General features: G+C 38.2%; 1 long non-coding RNA gene across 1 annotated transcript in view; it reads right to left on the reverse strand.

The window, feature by feature from the left end:
* The window catches only part of LOC144234456 (uncharacterized), a 122800-nt gene extending 111019 nt beyond the window's left edge, over nucleotides 1-11781 (reverse strand). Inside the window, exons 1-2 of the long non-coding RNA XR_013335957.1 lie at nucleotides 11719-11781; nucleotides 4933-5077 (exon numbers count right to left, since the gene is read on the reverse strand). This is a non-coding gene — a long non-coding RNA (uncharacterized LOC144234456). The remainder of the gene's footprint in view (nucleotides 1-4932; nucleotides 5078-11718) is intronic.
* Nucleotides 11782-13882: the final 2101 nt, after the last annotated feature.

Genomic DNA, 13882 nt, shown 5'->3' on the forward strand with positions numbered 1-13882 from the left:
TAAACAGTGTGAGATAGTGTCAATTCATGGCTGAAAATATTCAAGATAGGGATAAATCAATATAGCTCCTCTAAGGTAACAAAAACATTACTATGACCTAGTGAAGTACATTTGAATCCCCTTCAAGTCAGTGTTTCTTTTTCTTCTCTTTTTTGCTTTTGAAGTCTGCATCTCTTGTTTTCTCTAAGAAACTACATTTTAGAGATATTCTCATACTCATTTGGAAAGCCAAGAGTTTTGTTTTGTTTTGTTTTGTTTTAATACATGTGTGATTAATTTTACTTCTTACTAATAGAAAATCAGTTTGAGTTAGAATGTTACTCAAGTTTCACACATTCTTGTCATTTAATATATTTATTTAAAGGAGGTATCATACTTGTTGTTTAAATAAAGTGATGAGAGCTAGTTCCCTATTTCATTTTAGAATTTTTCCCACCATTCAATTTCATTTTAAAGTTATTTTAATACTGTTAACTTAGAGGATTATCACTGAATCACTACATATGTGTCTGTATAAATGTTATATAGGAAAATCATTGATTTTCTTTTTGATTCATTTTTCTCATGAGAATTGTACAAAAGCCAAACTAAAGAAACAATCAGTAAGAAGTGAATTGAAAGGCCTTTGACCAAATTGAATATAAAATCTTTTTGTAGTTCTTGCCAACAGAATTTTTATATGCTTCTATTGAAACCTGAGATTGGGGTGTGTAGACTTTTGTTTTCAGAGACTACTGTATCAAAGCCAAGCTATGCTGGTGTTTAAGAATTATTACACACCACACGCCACTTCCTTGTCGGAGGAAATTCAGTCTGTTGGAGTCAAATGACATAAGGAACCAAGATGATTAATTCCCATTGCCTCCCACTTTCTATTGGTAGACGAATTGAGAAAATCAAGTTTCACTCTCTTTACTCTATCTGATTAAATGATCTGACATTTATAAGAGTCCTCTGATAACGTCAGCTAACTATCACAGACTCCATCATCAGGCAGTTTTCCAATCTTCTTTTGTTCACCAGTGAGAGCTCATACAGATTCTTATTTATCTATTATAAAGAAAAGAAATTTGATCTGAAAAAAAATTCATTTTTAAGAAATCGATGGTTCACGAAGAGGTTTGAACTATATTCTGCTAAATTTTTAAGAGATTACTTGAGAAGTGAAATAACAGATTATATTGTTGCAAGTAGAACGTAATGTATTGAGGAGGAGGAGGGCTAGGAGGGAAGGGGATGAGGAGTAGGAGGGGGTGTAGGAGGAGAAGAGATTCCCAGAAGGGAGTTCTGAGCTTACTAGATTTCTCTAGCCGTCACCACAGCTGTAACAGAGTTACCTGGGGAAGTTTTTAGCTTGTTAAATGATCTCTCTCTCTGAAAGTACAGCAAGGTTAAAATAAAAATCTACCTAACTGATTCCCTGGCTTAGTTCCAGCAGGTGCAATAACACAGTTCTGAAGTATGGAGTACCTAGTCATTAAGCCTGCTGGGGAGAAACACAGTTCACAAGTTTGGCCACAGCACCAATGTGATACCATTAACACTTTGAAAGCAAGGCTTCCCAAGCTAAAGGGAAATTCTCTTATACTGTACTCACTGCCATTTACTCACAAATGCTGCCATTTGTTTTATATTAAAAATTTTTATATTTATTTATTTTTGAGACATGGAGAAACAGAGCATGAGTGGGGGGGGTGCTGGCAGAGAGAGAGGGAGAAACAGAATCTGAAGCAGAATCTGAGCTGTCAGCACAGAGCCTGACACGGGGCTCAAACCCACAAACCATGAGATCATGACCTGAGCCAAAGTTGGATGCTTAACCTACTGAGCCACCCAAGCTCTCCTGGATGCTGCTATTTGTAATTGCTGCCTGTATGACTAAACTTCTTCAAGGGGTTTCAATGCAGTTCTGAGCACCGACCAGATGCACTAAGGAATGCACAGGTGAGTAAGAGATATCCAAATACCAAGGAGGAATAAGAGGAGATTAAAGTCACATAAAAAAGACATGAAAAATCTCATATGAACTATACAAAAGAAAAAAAAAACAGTAACAAATTAACAGAGTAATTATGTCATTAAAAAGGCACCAGGAATTTCTTTATAGAGAATATGAAGTTTAAGATAAAAATAGAAGATGTGTATACTTAAGATACAGAAAAATAGGTAAAAAGTAGAATATGTCCCTTAGAGAGAACAGACTGAGCAAAAATTAGGCAGGTGGAAAGCTTCAGAGCACATCTGACAGGCTACAGGTAGTCGAATATGGTTAGATCACAGAAGAGTTGTATAATTAAACTTAAAAAAATGGTTATAGGTGATTCACAGGTGGCATGGATGTCAGTTTTGGTCGATAGATGAAAGCTGCTGAAGAAGTTTGAAAAAAGGACTGATACAGCCAGAATTGTGTTTTGAGGATTTATGAGCAGTGTATTTAGGATGGACCAAGTTGGGGAGAATTAGAAGCCAGGAGGTTTATTGTGAGGTTTAGCAATAGTATTCACCCAATTAGTATAATAGAAACAAACCACAGTTTTTGGCTCCTGTGACAAGACAGAGACTGATGTTGTACAAATACAGAAAAAAAGGACAAGCAACAGAGATCTTGCAGGGGAAGGTGATAAGATATTTGAACTTGTTGAATTTGAGGTGAAAGCCAGTAAGAATATCCAGGAAGTAGAAGAGAGGAAAGAATAGAGAAAAGTCAAGAGAGAAGTTAGGAGAAGTAATGACAATTTGGGAGTCACTGCCTGAGGAGTGAAAAGTGAAGCCTACCTAGTAAATAAAAACTCTAAGGACAAGAGAATAGATAAAAGAGATTGTTCATCACAATGTATCCGGGCCCGCCCACAACCTAAAATAGATCCAAGACTTCTTATGAGATTATATAGGTATTTTTTTTCCTTTTTCATCTTAGAACTGTATGATTATATTTATTTTTGCATCTGTTTGTTTAACATCTGTCTCCACAATGAGCCTATGTACTAGTCAGAAAAACAGAAACCACAGTTGGTATTTCAAACAGAAGAGATTTAATACATAAAATTGTGTTTTGGGATGGAGTGAACAAAAATGAAATGGCAGATCTAATCTAGATGTCTTGTTCCCTCTCACAACACAAGAGACAGGATATCATTGCCTAGGTTTTCATTTCTTGGGGACATCCATGAGTACTCCCTCGACTTTTTGTAAGTGTCTCACAAAAATGTACCTGCTTTTTCCTATTTCCTCAACTTACCTTTATTCATTGCTTACTTTCTGCTGCCCTTCAACTAACTTTGACTTTCCAGAGTCCCCAACATATACACCTCCTCAAAGTCAACTGCTCCTCCGTATTGAAATAATCTGCTTAGTCTCTATCCTCTCTTTCTGATGAACTGCAAAGTCAGTGTATAGGGCAGATGAAGGTGGATATTTGTTGGCATCTGGAACATACAAGTCTGCTAGAGGACAACGGTTAGGTAACAGACTTGGCTTAAAACATCTTGGGAAACAAACTCCATTAATTATGGTTCAGTTTTCATAAAGCAGAAAAGTATTAGAAAAAGTTCCAAGAGAAGTGCTCCCAGGCTAGTGGGAGTAAGTAAGTTGCTGTTCCTCACACAGCCAATCTGCTGTTCTTCACAGGAGGGAGATGGGCTCCAGCACCCCCTCTGGTGTCCCTGAAACAGGTGGCTTCTGCCTGCCATGTAACGTCCAGAACAAATGGTTGGGACCTTTCACTATGGGTGTGTTCTCTCCTAAAATATCTAAAATCAGGCAGACATTTCATTCTCTGAAGTCTAATTTACTTATGGAAAGCTCTCCCCTTTTGTGCTAAATGAGAAATTCATATTTCTCCTAAAAATCATAGTTGTAACTTTTTAAAGTTTATTTATTTGTTTTGAGAGAGAGAGATAGAGAGTTAAGAGTGCACATGTATGTGCATAAGAGGGGGAGGGGTGGAGAGAGACAGAAAGAGAGAGGGAGAGAGTGAAAATCCCAAGAAGGTTCTGTGCACAACTCGGGGCTTGAACTCAGGAACCCTGAGGTCATGACCTGACCAAAATCAAGAGTCAGACCCATAACCTATTGAGCCATCAAGGTGCCCCATTGTATCTTTTTCTTTTTTTTTAAACTATACTAACCTCTTGTCTGTATACATTAAGAGTGCACCTCCCCCTACCCACCTGCATTTATGTCACAGGCTATTTTATTTAAGTCCAAGTTGCTGCTGCAGTCAAAAGAAGTGAAGAAATTCCTGAACTTAATGTTATATGTATGACTTTGTATTTCTAACCAATAATTACTTTATATAAAAAGCATATAATTAAGCACTCCTCACATGATTCATTCTGAAATCAATGTGTTATAAAGTGATATTACTGTTGGTCATTTAATGCAATAATGAAAAAAATGTTATAAGTTTGGGGATGAAGGCAATAAAAAACAAACACCCACCACAAAAAACAAATAATAAGGGGTGCCTGGGTGGCTTAGTCGGTTAAGCGTCCGACTTTCGCTTGGGTCATGATCTCGCGGTTCGTGGGTTCGAGCCCCGCGTCGGGCTCTGTGCTGACTGCCAGCTCAGAGCCTGGAGCCTGTTTCAGTCTGTGACTCCCTCTCTCTCTGACCCTCCCCTGCTCATGCTGTCTCTCTCTCTCTCTCCTAGAAATAAATAAAAAACATTAAAGAAAAGAAAAAGAAAAAAAAAGAAAACAAATAATAAGAAGAGAGAATGAAGTGTGAATTGAAGAAATACCTAAGAAAGAAAAAAAAGAGAGAGAGAAAAAGAGATGACAGGGAGTATCAAAGAGAAGATAACCAAAGAAAAAAACTCAATAGACAAAATGGAGAAAAAAAATTAGTAAAAGAAGTTTCATTGAAAACCTACCTGGGTTCAGGTTTTGGGCCTCATTTTCAAACATTTGGCTAACTAAAGCCAAAACTTACCTGATCATCAAACCCCTGACACTCTGAATATCCTTTCTCAAGGTTGCATCACTCATCCGAACCAAGTGGAGAGGTGACAAGGTGAAATAAGAAGGTGGCATCTGACACGTTCACTAGGTGGAACAGGGTAGAGCAGTAAGCTTGCCTGAAAAGAAAATTAACAACACATGCAGAAAACAAATAAAAAGAAATTTAAAATTACCTAAGATCCTAACACATAATCAATGTAAAAGTTTTGGTCTCTGTCCATCGAAGCTTGTATCTCTATATGTACTTCTGACATAAATCATACTATGCCTATTATTTGTCATTAACTTTTATACTTAAAAATCTATTGTAAGCAAGTTTTCCATATAAATAGATGTAGGAGTATAATATTTTAATACATAAGCATACTGCCTAATTTAGGAGAACTTCATTAAATATTTGTTGAATAGATTAATTTTATAGTCATTTAGAGTTCCTTAAACATTATTTAACAAGTTCACCCATTGTTAGATACTTAGGTTTAGTTTTTGTTACCCACTCACTTCCATTGTTCTATATTCTCAGCAAAAAGACTAGGGTATTCTTTGGAACCATCAAAGGTCCTGTGGAGGTTCACTGTCCATGTTTGAGGACATTGATTTGCAGTATTATGCTATTTTTTCTGGTGTGTGCGTGTAGGAATAGGGTCACTAATACTTTTGGAGATTCTTTATAATTATTCCTTTGAGTGATCTTTTTTTCACATAGCTCAAGTTGGCTGGAAAAAATTCCTTTCAGCAGGTTTTTATTTTATTTTTTTATGTTTGTAAGGCCAGTTATTATAGCTCACATGTGATATGTGATATCTTCTAGGATAGAATATCCCAAACTAAGGACAGAATTATTTGGATTGTTTTATAAATATATGTACTAGCCTCCTTCTCTTCTAAAAACTATGATACTGTAACTCTGGATTGTTATATAAGAATCAGCATATTTAAGAAACTCTCCAGGGAGCACCTGGGTGGCTCAGTTGGTTAGGCTTCTGATTCTATCTCAGCTCAGGTCTTGATCTGAGGATCATGGGTTCAGGCTCCATGTCCAACCCTGCACTAGGCGTGATCACTACTAAAAAGAAAGGAAGGAAAGAAGGAAGGAAGGAAGGAAGGAAGGAAGGAAGGAAGGGAGGGAGGAAGGAAGGAAAAAAGAAAGATAGATGGAGGGAGGGAGGAAGGAAGGAGGAAGGAAGGAAGGAAGGAAAGAAGGAAGGAAGGAAGGAAGGAGAAAAAGAAAGAAAGAAAGAAAGAAAGAAAGAAAGAAAGAAAGAAAGAAAGAAAGGATAGATGGAGGGAGGGAGGAAGGAAGGAGGAAGGAAGGAAGGAAGGAAAGAAAGAAAGAAAGAAAGGAAAGATGGAGGAAGGAAGGAAGGAAGGGAGGGAGGAAGGAAGGAAAAAAGAAAGATAGATGGAGGGAGGGAGGAAGGAAGGAGGAAGGAAGGAAGGAAGGAAAGAAAGAAAGAAAGAAAAGATGGAGGAAGGAAGGAAGGAACTCTCCAGGCAGGTATTAGTTTGTTACATATCTTCATCATTACCACAGACCCTGTGGTAGTTGCCAGTTTTGGAGGCAGCAGCTTGATGGTGGGGAGGAACATGATTTTCAAGATGTTTTGAACTTCTCAGAGCAAGACCTAGTGTTGGTCATTTCTTCTGAAATTTTCAGGCTGAAAGCTACTAATCACACTCTCCAGTTGCTTTTAAAAAGCAGCTTTAAGAATGAGAATAAACACAGGAAGTGATAAAGGTCAACAAAGAAGGAAGTTTGCTATTGGATGCTTTAGGAATTCTTGATATATAAAGCAAAATTAAAAGAAAAAATTAGAAAAGAAAAAAATTCTCATTTTTCAATAGACCCACTTTTCCTTCCCATCACTGCCAACTATTTTTTGTCTCAGGAAAAAAGAAAGATATAGAAGAACATATTTAAATCTGTGACTTTTGTACTTCTTAAGCTTAAGAGCCAAAGTTACACAATTGACTGTAAATTATATGTATTCTATCAGACACATGGCATTCTCCCCCTTAATCCTAGACTAGCTAAAAATTACATAGTCTGGAGGAAGAGAGAGAGTAATAACGGAACACAGCTGATTAAAGACTCATAGACAATCCTGAGAATAAACTGTGGTCTCTTCTGCACTAATATCCTGCTGGGAAGTGGTGGGAAATAGAAAAATCCTGATAGATTTAGGATACCTTAGACATAGAGGGACAAATTGCTCATCTTCTCTGTGGAGTTCCTGGCAGCTGCTGTATGGGAAATGGCAACACTGGCAGGTGGGCTTGGCAGACCCTCAAAGTTCCAGTGTAGTTATATGTCTCCTGTGGTCCAAGAGTGGCAAGGAAGTAGCTAAAAAAGAGTGAAACATGGTGATGGCTTGTCAGAGCATGCAATGTGCTGTGATTACTTGCACAGAACAAAAATGACAAGGCAGTTGAAAGTGAGGCTGTTTCAGTGTGTACATCTTAGACTAATGATGACCATGTCGAATTCAGGGACTTCCTCCTTTAGCACTGCACCAATCCAATGCTTTAACCCTCTATATAAGCCCCTACAAATGTAGTCAAATCCTTGAACAGAAGGAGGGAAGGCATTTTTAAATAAATGAAAATTTCCTGAATTATCTGCAGAAATTTTTCCCAATGGGAAGAATGGGAGATTTAAATAAAAACTTTGTTCCATTACAGAGACATCAGGGAAAGTTATATTTTTTTCCCAAACTGCCAAAATTATAGTTAGTTTTCTTATTAAGTTCTCCTGGGTGGAAAACAGGTGTTCCTATTTGCTAAAAAAAAATTTTTTTTGAAAGGAGAGTGAGGGAGAAGATTATAGATTAGAATAAACACTTTATGTTTTGAACCGGCCAATTCTTTCTGTGGAGTTTGCCACATTTTAAACTTGGAAAAGGAAGAGAAGAGTTTTGATGGGATGAGACACCCAGGTAATTCTGAGCTTTTTAGGATATACTGCTTCAAGTTACCATACTGCTATTTCTTAAGACTGAAGTTGTATTTTGGGGCGCCTGGGTGGCTTAGTCGGTTAAGCGTCCGACTTTCGCTTAGGTCATGATCTCGCAGTTCGTGGGTTCAAGCCCCGCGTCGGGCTCTGTGCTGACTGCCAGCTCAGAGCCTGGAGCCTGTTTCAGCCTGTGACTCCCTCTCTCTCTGACCCTCCCCTGCTCACGCTGTCTCTCTCTCTCTCCTAAAAATAAATAAAAAACATTTAAAAAAAAAAAAAGACTGAAGTTGTATTTAAAGGTAATTAAATGTTAAATAATTAACAATATTATGTGCATTACATTTTGTTGGGTGTAAATCAGAAGTTTTATTTACTTACTTACATATTTTGATTAAGAACTTACCAAACACAATGCAGTAAACCAATACCGAATCCCAGAGAAGTGAGTAGAAGGCCAGGTTAGGCTTTTCCAAAGCTGCCTTTGCCCTTGGCCCTGGGTGAGGTGTCAAGGATGGAAGGGACCTGCTAATATGTAAATGTGGTCTGAGAAATGTAATCCATTGTGCCATTATCAGTAAAATTTAAGTCCCAAATTATATAGGTAATTCTCTTCTAGAAATGAGTTACATGCATATTGTGTTTACATTAGAAAAGGAAAATTTTAGAGCCCTCACTATTTTCAGGTGGAACAAGTCAAAGATATGTGCTATGGCAAAGAAAAAAAAAATCTGTCCAGTTGGTAATGGTCTCCAAGGCTTCTGGTGTTCGAAGATAGGAAAATGATGAATACGTGGTGTCCTATGGTCCAGGTAGAAAGATGGCATTAAATGCACAATGACGGAGAACTAAAGCCAAGCTACTTAAAGAGATTCAATCTGGCTAAAAGTACATGTAAGTGCTTTATGTGTCTATCAAAAAAATGGCCATATGAGTGTGAGAATATTTTTATTTATTTCTGTATTTATTTTACCCCTGCTTTGTAATGTAAATTTTAGTAAACATACAGTGCAATATTGGTTTCAGGGGTAGAATTCAATCCATCACTTACATATAATACCCAGTGCTCATCCCAACAAATGCCCTCCTTTATACTCATCACTCATCTACCCCATCTCCCACCCCCTCCCTCTGCCAAACCACAGTTTGCTCTCTATCATTAAGAGTCTCTAATGGTTTGTTTCCCTCTGTTCTTTTTTCCCCCTTCCCATATGTTCATCTGCTTTGTTTCTTAAATTCCACATATGAGTGAAATCATATGGTATTTGTCTTCTGATTGACTTATTTTGCTTAGCATAATCATTCTAGCTCCATCCACATCATTGCAATTGGCAAGATTTCATTATTTTTGATGGCTGAGTAGAGTGTGAGAATATTTTGTCTATAATAATATGCTTTCAGTCTGATCAGCTCCCTTTAAAGGTATGCATGCATGCATGTATGTATGTTTGCATGTTATCTACATCTTCTCTCTTTCCTTTCCTTCCTCTCTGTCATGGTCTTCATCTTCTTCTCCCCCTCTCTCCTTCCTCTTATTTCTCTCCCTCTCCTCTTTTTCCTTCCTCTTTCTCTCTCTCTCCCCTACAGTTTTCATTTATTAGCAGTTGCTGCTTTTATATCGTTATTTTATTTTTCTTTAAAGTTATATCTTGAATGCCCGTCTCTTTCTCTGTCTTAAATAATGGGTACTTATTTTCAATTTATATGTTTTGACTTTCCCCTTTCTATGTTGGAGTACCTTAATGGGGTTAATCATTTTTAGCTAGACTAAAAGCCTTTGTGGGGCTCCTGGGTGGCTCAGTTGGTTAAGCGTCCAACTTTGGCTCAGGTCATGATCTCACAGCTTATGGGTTTGAGTCCCGCATCGGGCTCTCTGTGCTGACAGCTGAGAGCCTGGAGCCTGCTTCTGACTCTGTGTCTCCCTCTCTCTCTGCCCCTTCCCTGCTCACACTCTGTCTCTCTCTCAAAAATAAATAAACATTTAAAGAAATTAAAACAAAAAAAGCCTTTGTATATACAACTTTGTATACATGTGAGAGTATTCATGTAGGCTAACTTCCTAGCAGGGGAAGGTTTCTAAGGACAGGTATAGTTTAGATTTTTGTATACATACCAGACTACTTCCATAAACCATCTATACTCCTACTGAAACTTTATGCCCTCATGGAGGGACACATTGGTGTGGGATTTCAGAACCCACACAGAATGAGAATGGTGCATACAGTTTAGAACCTGGAACAGGGGTCAGAGCTTTAACAGAAAAATGAAAGCATCTACACAGGAAAAGGAATGTCAATGCAAATAGACATAGGCTACATATCGGGGATTAATCAAATATATAAATATATTAAATAAAATTGTAGATATGTTTTTCACTGCCAACAATGGTAGTTATGAATATGAAAAGAAATAAAAATTAAAATAAACTCTGTAGTGTTGGATTCAAATTAGAAGTGAATTCACACTTTTTCAATAGAGAGATGGATACATGGATGGATAAGATAGGTAATAAAGAAACTAACGCATATGCAAATCACTACATATAATCGCAAATTCTAGTCACTGTGGTGTTGAGAAACAATTGCTAACCTAATAGCAACAAACCCACCTAGTACAGATATTTGTTTTTGTGAACCATTTTCCACAAAAGAGAAAAAAAAAAGGTATACTGCAGAAATAGCTTCTATCAGGGTTGGGGAAGAGAAAGTATAATATAAGCCTAAAATATCTTCTGGTACTGGCAAGAAAAGGCTCAAAAAATGATAAAATACCTCAAAAGAAAAGAAAAACTAGGTTAGATGATCTCCCATTGACTGAATCTGGATAACTTGAGAATAAAATTTTTAAAATTTTTTCCTATAGTTTATTTATTTTTGAGACAGAGAGAGACAGAGCATGAGTGGGGGAGGGGCAGAGAGAGAGGGAGTCACAGAATCTGAAACAGGCTCCAGGCTCTCAGCTGTCAGCACAGAACCTGATGCGGGGCTTGAACCCATAAGCCTTGAACTCATAAGCCGTGAGATCATGAACTGAGCCAAAGTCAGATGCTTAACCGACTGAGCCACCCAGGTGCCCTGAGAATAAAATAAATTTTATTCCAACAAAAGTATGGAACAATGAGATGACAAATATTAGAAAACTAAATGAAAGATTTGAAATTTTTATAAGGAATAGGATATTTACAGTTTCAAAGTATCTTCTCACAAAATACCTATAATTACAAAGGGGAAGAGAATTACCTTACAGGAGAGAAGACTGAAAGACACCATCTTAAATTAGTAAACACTATCAATATAGCAGGAATGGAACTACTTTGCCATTTGATAGGAGGCAGTGAGAAGAATACAGCGGCATATATGGGATATTCCTGCCAAAGATGCAGTTCTGTATCTAGTCATCAGGCAGTATCAGACCAAACTTGAGGAATACTCTAAAAAAAAAGTCTGTAATATATAAAAATATCAATCTCATGAAATTTAAAGAACTAATTCCAGCCTAAAAGAAATAACAGAGACATTACAACATTCGGAATAGGATACTTTTGCTGTAAAAGATGTTTTGGGGATGACTGCCAAGACCTAAATAGAGACTGGGAATTAGATGATGTCAACATACAAAGGTAAACTTTCTGGTTTTGATGGTTTTATTGTGGTTATTAGAAGAATGCCCTTACTTGAAGAAAATACCCATTGCAGTACCTGGGAATTAGACAAAATATAAAAAAATATTATTTATGTTATACTTCCAACTTTGCCATTAATTTATGATTCATTTAGAGAAAGGCAGACCATTTAAAATCATACTTACTTAAAAATGAGGGGCGCCTGGGTGGCTTAGTCGGTTGGGCGTCCGACTTTCGCTTAGGTCATGATCTCGCGGTTGTGGGTTCGGGCCCCGCGTCGGGCTCTGTGCTGACTGCCAGCTCAGAGCCTGGAGCCTGTTTCAGTCTGTGACTCCCTCTCTCTCTGACCCTCCCCTGCTCACGCTGTCTCTCTCTCTCCTAGAAATAAATAAAAAACATAAAAATTAAAAAAAAAAATGAATGCCAACAAAAATATAGCACGCAATAGGAAAAAATAGACCAATCATTCAAGAGTTTAATAATTTTATATCATTTCTATAGATTCTTACTATATTCAGTACTCACTGCAAACTATTGTACTCAGTTCTCACCTTAATCCACACTGTTTTAAAATCATATGGTCACTTTCTCAGAGCTTTCTGATATAGTGCTTTCATCTTCTTATTTCCCAGGATTTGTATTAGAGAATGTCTTGTTCAAATAAGCAGAATTTGAACAAGAAGACATTCTCTAATAGGAGAGGAAAAAGCTTTCGAAGTGATCTTTTCTGGAAGTTTTATGTTCATTGCTATCCTTTAGCTTTCCCCAAATACCCATAAGGCAGAGATTTCATGTGTTATTTCTGTAACTTGGTAGTTTTCATTCAAATTATGCATTAAAAATGAATATCCATCTTAAAACAATTGGCATGAGTAATTATCTACTAAATTTTTCATTTCACAAAAGGCGGTGTTTTATACCATACACTTACACGGTTAAGAGACTTTTAAGTCAGAAAGACACATTTATGTTAAGTCAGGAATCAAGCTAAAAATTCTTGTAATCTCACATTCCTGCTTTAGATTCAGTTTTCTTCTCTTAGATTTTTTAAAATCTACATTTCAATTACAACTATATTTTCGAGAAATTAAATATAGAAAATTAATCAATACAAGTCACACTGAAGAAATGTGGTGTAGCTAAGAATTAATGACATAAAAAATTAAGATATGCTAATTAATTCTAAATGTAGTTATTACTATACAAAGGTACTGTTTTCACAAATGTTTAAATGTTAATTTTTACCAAATGAATAAGATGAATATATTTCTGCAGCATTTTATTCTATAAGCTGATTAACAAATATTTGATAGAAAACAATGCACGAAATGAATACACTAATAAGGCAGAGGTTCCCATTGCCAAATATGTTAAAGTCTTTATTTTCACAGGTTACTTTTCAAATGTGTATGTGCATTTATATGTGAAATAATGTGAAAAATAACCTGTGAAAATAAGTTTCTTACCATTGGTGCATTCATTTCCTAGCGGTGCCGGAACAAAGCGCCTCGAACTACGCTGCAGCCGCCGCCTCGAGGGCGTGTTATTTACGAAATGGCGGCCCACGCGGGACAAGAATGTGCCGCGCAAGCGCCTGCAGGAGCGACCGGAAGGTGAGCCGCACCCGCGAGAGGGCTGCTCGCCGGGTTCGCGCCTTTCGGCAGTGGGGCGCCTCCTCTCTCCTCGGGACTCCCCCGGGGAATCCAGTCTTGTACTGGCGGAGGGCCTAGTGCAGGGGAGGCGCCCTGGCCTACGAGGCGTCATGGAGAGGGCGGGGGAGAGCCCGAGTCCCCGAACTGGCCCNCTCCCCCTCCTGGCTTCAGGGCCACCCCAGGGCTCTGGGCCCTAACAGCTCTGCTTGGAGGAGGCCTCTACCCTCACCCCAACTTGGGTCTCCCAGAGTCCTCTCCGGCCCCAGGGTACAGTGCCCTGAAGACGCGGTCGTCCTCCAGAGGTGGTGACGGGAGCCCAGGGCGGCCGGAGCCTGACAGGAGATGCCGCCGCTTCTGGACACGGCCCCAGTGTGTTTAGGTCCCTGCGGAACGGGGAGAAGGTGGGCCGGAGGGGTCGGGTAGCGAGCGATGTCCCAGAACGTCAGGTCGTCCCTCGTGCGGCACCACTAGTGCCAATTGCTTGTTGGGAGTGTTGCTTTACTTCTGCTAATTCATATATGGACCCGTTTTTCAGTACGTTGTGGAACGAATTTCAATGAGTAATAAACCCACAGCACATTTTCTTTCCTGTCCCTTAAGTTGTTTCATCAAGATCCCTTCTTAACTCAAGATTCCATGTTGCTCCTTGTTACTGCCTAGTCCAAGTAAATGTGCGTGTGAGTAAAGGAATGACTGC

The sequence above is a fragment of the Crocuta crocuta genome, unplaced genomic scaffold (assembly GCF_008692635.1).
Source record: "Crocuta crocuta isolate KB4526 unplaced genomic scaffold, BGI_CrCroc_1.0 scaffold154, whole genome shotgun sequence".
Taxonomy (NCBI): Eukaryota; Metazoa; Chordata; class Mammalia; order Carnivora; family Hyaenidae; genus Crocuta; species Crocuta crocuta.